An 8855-nucleotide genomic window follows, 5' to 3' on the forward strand; every position below is an offset into this window, starting at 1 on the left:
CCTTTGTTTCTCATCTAGACAAGGAAGAGTCCTGGAGAGTGCCAAAGCTGGCACACTCTTGTGAATGCCCTGAACAAGGTATGGTGCCAATTATAGCAACTTTGTGGATTGTTTTCTGAGAACCCAACACAGCTGCCTTTACTTAAGAAAAGACACAGTATACTCAGTGCTATTTCTCTAGAAAAAGAGGTGCCGGAACTCGCTTTGAACGCTTCCCTTGTTCTCTTATCATGGCAATGGCACGCACCTGAGAGGTGCCAGACCCGAGTTCCAGCAAATTATGGCTTTTTTTTAAGCCCTACATATATTCAAATTTTCAGAAGACCATGAACCACAAACAATCCATATTTCTTACACTGAAAGAAAAAACATCTGATTTATTTTGTATTATGTAGTATGTTAGACTTGATGCTTTTGAATTATGGTGCTGGAGGAGACTCTTGAGAGTCCCATGGACTGCAAAAAGATCAAACCTATCCATTCTCAAAGAAATTAGCCCTGAGTGTTCACTAGAAGGGCAGATCCTGAAGTTGAGGCTCCAGTACTTTGGCCACCTCATGAGAAGACACCCTGGAAAAGACCCTGATGTTGGGAAAGATGGAGGGCACAAGGAGAAGGGGACGACAAAGGATGAGATGGTTGGACAGTGTTCTCGAAGCTACTAACATGAGTTTGGCCAAACTGCGAGAGGCAGTGAAGGATAGGCGTGCCTGGCGTGCTCTGGTCCATGGGGTCACGAAGAGTCGGACACGACTGAACGACTGAACAACAACAACAACAACAACAACAGTATGTTAGACATGGAGCCAAAGTCCTCTTTGAGGTGGCAGGGTTGTAGCTGAGGAATAGAGAATCTCTTTTGCACACCGAGGTCCCAAGATCAATCTCTGTTCAGGCTGAGGAAGGCTGGCTGCAACCCTAGAGGAGCCATAGCCAGCCCATAAGGACAATGCTTTGATGCCAACACAATCTAATGAAATCTAGAATCCCAACTTGTTTTTGCCTCTGCAAACCTTTGTTTGCCATTTGATTTTTTTTATTTAATAAACTTTATATGCCGCTTAATTGTAGAGATCTTTGCTGTTTTTACTTCTTTCTTCTTCTTTTTTAATTCCCTTACACGCAGAAAAAGTCTTGACGCTTAAGGAACTACAGCTCCCAGAATTCTCTAACAGTTAAAGTGCCATAAAAGTACTTTAAGTAGAAGCTGCAGATGTGGCTCAAGTTGCCATTGATACCTAGAAGCCAAGACTACTGAGCCCTGCATTATTTGATGGGAGAATTTGTACCCTTGCAGTGGCTTACAATATATTTCAAATACAACAACCCAGACCACGAAGTCTGGGTTACATCTGCAATCTGTCAACAAAGAAATGTACCCAGTAAATGAAATCCTGGGCCTTCATTTATGTAGCAAGCAAAACATGGTTCTCATTAAAAGAAAATCTTTGGGATCCCCCCCCCCTTTTTTTTTAAGGAAGAGGTTGAGCAGCCATGAAGATATAGAAGCAGATGGGGGCAAAGAAGGCTGGGAGAGATGCCTTAGGAGTGATTGAGGAAGGGAAGCTTAGTGGAGCAAGACAGGCAGGTCATTCCACGCAATGGGAGTGGTGTGGAAAAAGAGCCCAAAGGCAAGAGTGGGAAGAGAGAGAGAGAGAGGCAGGAAAAAGGAGGAGAGAGAGCTGCAATGACTGGGAGATGGCAGAGATGCATGCAGGGTGGAGATGAAGGTGAGAGCGGGAGTCACGTACGCTTTAAAAAAAAAAAAGAGTTTGGAGAGGAAGCTGATGCCACACCTCAATGAGAAATCACAGGCCCTCATGGATGGAGATCCCATTCTTCCTCCAAGGATCACAGGACATCTCTCTCCCCCTGCCTCCTTTATCTTCACAATAGCATTGATACATAGTGACAGGCCCAACATCACCCCAAATGTAGTAATTAGGGAAGACCTGTTACATCACGCTAGCCCTGGAATTACATCACGCTAGCCCTGGAATTAGAGGAGTCTCCATAGCAGAGGTAGGAATGGAAGAAAAATTAGTTCAGTCTGCATTTTTAAGCAAATAAACTAATCCACATCTTTCAGATTGTTGCATCGAATAGAACACAACTATCCTTCAGTTTCCAAATTTTCCAATACAGTACTAAACTAAGGCGGGTGGGAAGCATATGTAAAAATGTGTATTTTGAAATAACATGTTGTTGTTGTTGTTGTTCAGTTGTTCAGTTGGGTCCGACTCGCCAGGCACGCCTATCCTTCACTGCCTCTCGCAGTTTGGCCAAACTCCTAAATGTATTTTATCTAAGTACTTTAAAAAAAAAAATGGATCTGAAAACTAATGCAGAAACAGGACAGAAGAGACTCATAAAAGCACCCGAGAAAAATTGACACTGAGTAGGAATAAACCTGTGGTGTCATCCATCTCAAGGTGCAGGCGCCCACCCCTCACTTAACAGAGAAGTTAGGGAGGGCTCTCAAGAACAGGTGGAGTAGCTTGCAGGAGTTTGAGGCACAGCTGTATCCAGGGTATGCCAGTGTTTCAGCAAAGCCTCCACCTACTGACTAGCCTTAAGCGTGATGACATTTGGAAAAGCAAACAAACTTTTGACAAAGCAGCATGATTAGGGAAACAACTCATGATTGAATTAAAACAGAAGTGTAAATAAGGCCACAGGTTTAGACCATAGTTTAGAGACATGTCACATACCTCCAGCTGTAGATGCATCCGTCTTGTTCCTTCCTGGGCTTGCAAAGAATAAGCATATACTCGGGGTGAAAGCACTAATTGTCTTGTGTGATTAATGAATTAATTACTCACCGATTTAGTGTGCGTTTTAACTGGATTTTCATCAAGCCTCTCCCCAGGAAGGGATATTCGGTGCTGGTAGCATTCTGGTAAAACAATTTGTGTCAAATTGCCAAATTGAGGCAATTCATTTTTAAGATTAAGAAATGGTTCTCCTTGCAAAGCTACAAGGTACTCTTGCATAGACTGAGATAGTATTTAAACCAAATATCAAAAAGCACCCAGGATGAAGCTAAATGGAATATTACAAATGGAAAAAAGTTATTTGCCCCCTTTTAAATCCATAGACCCTCATTCCCAGAGTATGTTTTAATAAATTGGAATGTAACGTTAGTCATTAAGTTATATGGCTTTGTGTGAGGCTAGCAAAGTTTTGCGCTCTACATTTAAGAAGCCGTAAGAAAATATGTGCTGGATAATCTCATTTTTCAAACAGGAAACACAATTTGAGCCATGGTGTGCAATCCCCCCCCCCAAATGGCTGATGTTCATTAAGACCATCTACTCTCAAAAGTGATCTTATAAATAAAGATGAAGCAATATATGGATTATAGCAGCATTCTATGGAATATGGCAGTGCTGGATTTAGAACAGTGAAGGTGGTTTGTGCCCCAAGGGGGCACAAAATAATAAGTTTTTAAACCCTATTTACAGGTACCTACTCAATGTTAGGCCCCAGTCAGATGGGCAATTGAGTTGCAGCAAGTAAGGGGGGATGAAAATAAGAAATATTAGGGTGGAGTGTGAAACTAAAAGACAGTTTCGGACTTCTGGTTTAGCTGCGTCCTGAAACAGGTCACACATTCAAGCTCCTCGGAGACTGAAACCTTCCTACTAGGGATACAGTGGTAACCCTGGTTACATACTTAATTCGTTCTGGAGGTCCTTTCTTAACCTGAAACTGTTCTTAACCTGAAGCACCACCAGATTTCTGTTCTTGTCCTGAAGCAAAGTTCTTAACCTGAAGCGTTATTTCTGGGTTAGCGGAGTCTGTAACCTGAAGCGTATGGAACCCGAGGTACCACTGTAATGAATTGAAATCCCAAAAAGATTAAGGAAAATATTTATGTATGTGGTAGTAGCAGCTAGGATCATTATTGCTAAAATATGGAAAGGGGACTCCACGCCCACAAAGCTAGATTGGCAAAGTAAAATGTCAGAATATGCTGAACTAGCAAGATTCCGAGACCATACAGATCAAATACTAACAGAGAGTAGAATATTTATACAGACTACTTAAATTAACATTGTAATATTACCAATTCATTGGCAGGCTTGGATTGAGTTTCTGCTTGAAAACAAGAGATTGTTACAGAACAAAAATGATAGAGAATCTAGGAGAGATAAAATTAAGTGCACAGTGAAAAGGAATTTAGGAACCACAGTTGGGGGGGGGAACCAGAAGTCACTTTTGTCCTTGCTCAGGATGCTATATCACCCAAGTCCACCGCTGAAAATTGACATGGCCAAGATTCTGCCCTCACCCTAGGATTCTTTCTATACTTCAGCAAAGGTTCTGAGCTACTGCAAGTCTTTTCTAGGTCCCCATGTCTTTCTGCGACCTGTTTATTTACATTCATCCATCTTGTGCAACATTTTGAAATGTAAACATGACTTGAGGGAACATTTGCAGCATTATGAAGATCAATTGGAAACCAACCCCCCCCCCCCTCCCCTGCAATGCACGAGACATGTTGGACACAGACACACAAACATTACATGGAATAGATTTCTGCGAAATATTTTTCTACATACTCGCAAAATGTTCAGAGTCCACTGATCAAGCAGTAAGTGGCTTCAGGCAAACACATGGCAGTTTGCCTGAACAGGGGCGGCGGGGGGGGGGGGAGGCGCTTGAAGACTCAAGTCACATGAGGCCTCAACATCCTAAGGAAAATGCTTTGTTTTTCTAGCTGAAAGTATGTCAGCAATGCATCCAGAATGATAGGCTCACCTAACACCCCCACTCCAACCCCTTTCATATTTTCCTTAGGACAAAATTATACACTTCCAATTACAGGGGCAGTTAAAATCGATACAAAGGTGGGAGAAAACAGATCATTTTTCTTATGGAACTAACTGTTTTCATTAATTTTTCATTAGTCCTGCTTCTGTTTCGCTATCCATCACTAGTGGAGCTGCTTTGCAGTAGATTACATTTCAGTTATCTTCCATGCTTCCAGGATTTAGTAGATATTGCTTGATAACGCTGCAAGCTTTGTGGCTTTAACTTTTAATGATCAATAATGCACCAGCAGAGGGTATTTTTGTTTGTGTGTGGCAGTAGTCTTGTCTCTAAGACAAAAATGGTTTGCTTCTTGAATTGTCTTTTAATGTGGGTCATGTAAACTACATCTATTAAAAAAAAATACTAAGCAAAATATTCACTGGTTGGCCTTGAAATGATAATACTCCCAGCACAGGAGTAATAGATACCTTCTAAGAGTGCAACTTGAATATGGATTTGCAGAATCAAATATCTAAAGAACAAAACATATTGCACTCGACACATCCCCTCACGCACCAAGATTAAACCACACACCCATGGAATGACATTACTTTTCTAAATTTCTGTTGTGCAAAAATGCACTTGTATTAATGCTAATTATGAAGCAACTTCCTTTGTGTTACCATTTCTTGATCTTTTGACTTGGATCTGCAAATGCCACCTGTTTCAAAATAAACCATGCTGAGATGGGAGTAAAACAGGAGCAAATGTACTAACACATGCTTCCCAAAAGCAATCAAAGCAGCCAAGTAGCATGCCAGGCTCTAATCCAGACACTGCTATGACAATCTCGGCAGCCTTAGGAGAGGCACTTGGATTTCAGTCTTTGGTTCACGTTCTATGTGGTATTGCTTACCTGCCTCACTAAGGAGCTGCAGTACTTCAGTTAAAGCCACTGTTTCCACAGCCCTTTCAAAATGCAAAGCAATGGTCTGTAGATCAGTGTATTTATTAAGACACAATCAGGAAGCTGCATAACACATCCAGTGATAACATGGGCATGCGTGTGCAGAGTCACTCCAGTTTGTTCTATTTTGCGCAATAAAGTCAAATAAATATTAGGAAGGATTGTAGCAGATGCAGATCTTTGGGAAAGAAGGAACCCCACCAGATAGCTATTCTTGCATCACGTTCAATTCTGCTTTATCAACCACACTAAGGAAAACATATTGCTCAAATCAAACACAACCAAAAATGAGTGGATGCACAGAATTGATGTGCCCAGCTCGGCTTTAAATGAACCACTGGCCACATGCGGAATGTGCTAGGAAAGACAATTAACATGTTGTAAGCCTATAAATCACAGGCTGTTTGTACCAGTGACTAGTCAAGACCAGGCATCCCAACAGTGCAGATTTTCCTCTGGAAAACTAATGCTGACAAACAACATAATAGAGTACCCTTTTTGTATTACAGGGTAGCTCATTTGTCATCTTCCCTGGCTCAGACTACAGAGACTTTTTTAAAAAAACAAAAAACAAAACATAGCTCTCTTGCTCCAGTCCACCATCTGCTCAGGATAGCAACTAATATAGTTGCCCACTGGCTTGGTGCTTGCAGACAAGAACTCACCCCTGTTATGATAAATCTTCAGGACAAATTTTCCACCCTAGCGCAAGCCCCCAAACAAGAGTGGTCTCAAGAATGCAATATTTATGATGCATAGAGACTAGACCCACTGAAGTTTCTTTCCAACCAAGTATACTGAGCATGTAGTCCATCTTTTAAGAGAAAAAATTTCGAATACAGCACTAGTTTCTGAAATTTGGGATGGTAAAAACAATGCCGCTATACACCACAAGTCATTACATTAAATCTTAGGGACACATGTGGCACAACTACACACTGCAAAGAGATGAGCTGGCATCCTGGACAGCAGCCTTGCAGAGAATTTCCCTTCCTCCAGTCTAGTTCAACTTAGCCTTGACACTATTCATGGTATGCATTTTCCTGTAGGCAGTAGGACAATGCTAAGAAGCAGGGGCAGGGAAATAAAAACCTTTATGAGGTCAAGGCACAAGTAAGGTGAACTAGATTTTAAGGAGGAAGAGGGTAAACTTTGCACACGAAAGAACCTAAGTTCAATTCCTGGCATGGAGGACCACAGCCAGTCAGTGTAGACAATACCAAACTAGATAAACTGTTTGTCTTGATTCAGGTAGGTAGCCGTGTTGGTCTGCCATAGTCGAAACAAAATAAAAAAAATATCCTTCCAGTAGCACCTTAGAGACCAACTAAGTTTGATATTGGTATGAGCTTTCGTGTGCATGCACACTTCTTCAGTGTGCATGCACAGATACACTTCAGTGTATCTGAAGATGTGTGCCTGCACACAAAAGCTCATACCAATAACAAACTTGGTCTCTAAGGTGCTACTGGAAGGATTTTTTTTTAATTTTGTTTCGCTTCTCTTGAGTCTATAAGGCAGCTTCCTCTGTTCCCATATAAAACATAGTTCTACCTTAAATGCCAGAGAGTACTCAGTGTGGCATTCAATATCCCATACTTTTTGATTCCTGATTGCAAGTCCAAGAGTACTTACACACAACCATCCACTCTCCCTTTTGTTGAAGAGCACACATGGTCCCTGCAAAAGTCACACAATACAATTATGCAACCTGATGTTAAATAATAGCTAGCATACAAATCAACAAAGGCTAGTTGTTAGTTTGTAGGAAAATGTAGATAGATGCTGTGCCCTGGGCTATGGGTTCCCTTCCCTTACAAACAACAAGCCAGCCAGCTTCCCCACCTCTTCCCATGACAACTTGCATCGCAAATGCAAGAATGAGACTGTATTTGAAGCAGAAACAGTTTCAGCCTTAAATACAGAACATCTGATCCAACATGTCCAGGTTTGTGCTTGTTTGTTTTTTGAGGCCTGGGTAACCAGATCAGTGAGGAAATAGCCAAAGATAACAGAAAACCTTAATGCAAAGTATTGATCTTGGTACTGGTGATCCCTCCAGTCCCTCAAGAAATAATAAACCACTCACATTGAAGTCTGAGAAAATCAAGTGGCCTGAGGGCCTTGAAGGTTTCTTGGTTTCATTTCCACTGTAAATAAACCCCAGGCAGCAAGAATGTCTGCATTCAAATACCAGTTGTCCAATAGAAATAATTCATAATATAGAATTCTCCAGGACAGGAATGACAGAATGAAGTAATTGGTTTTAGTTTCTAAACAAAAACAAAAATATAATTTGAACAATTGTCAATATTATTGCAGAGTCGTGGGGGTCTCTTCCCCCCATTTAATCCAATTCAAAGCATACACTCTCTCTGGCAAACTGGTCATCATTAGAGAAAAATATATTGAAATGAAACCACAAAGACAAGTTTTAAGAAGGTGTTTTCAAAACTATTTAGCATCTGGTTGCAAATGCAAAACCAAACTTAGTATAACATTAAAATGAGACCAGTAATAACTACATTTCCTTGAAGAATTAAGCTGTTCTTTGGTACAACTTCAGCAGTGAATGCTGGTTCCATCTGTTGGTTTCATGTGCAGTTGGTGCTTCCTCCCAACTACTAGACCCGTCAGGTAACAACCCTGCATGGACAAGTTTACTGCTTGCGCGTTAGTAAAACTCGTTAGAGGCTCCTCACTTCATCTTCCAAGCTTCAACCTATTATAATCTCCACTTTCTGCATTGACACACTGTAGTGGAAACTCGCGGAAGATCTTTGTAATCACGAGGAGTTAGGTTGCATATCCTCCTCCCTTTTCCATCCTCAGTCTTGAAATTAGCAAATAAAGTTGCTGGTGAGGAAGATACAATTAGTTGAGAACACCATCAGCTGCCAATGACCTTAGCCAAGCCACACCCAGGTGCCTGATTCCCTGACCAGTCGGGAATGGTACCTGATAGCTAGGTGGAAACAATCAAACCTATTATATAAACGAAGGAATGGAAGGGACTGATTGGGCTTCGCCACAGACCAGGTACCGGGGGCTGTGGGTTTCCTGGCATGAGGGGTCTCTCCTGCTGCTCCCTTGGGGCCCCGGGCGGCAGAAGAGGAGATTGTGCTTGGGC

Source organism: Lacerta agilis, chromosome 7 (assembly GCF_009819535.1).
Source record: "Lacerta agilis isolate rLacAgi1 chromosome 7, rLacAgi1.pri, whole genome shotgun sequence".
NCBI classification, from domain to species: domain Eukaryota; kingdom Metazoa; phylum Chordata; class Lepidosauria; order Squamata; family Lacertidae; genus Lacerta; species Lacerta agilis.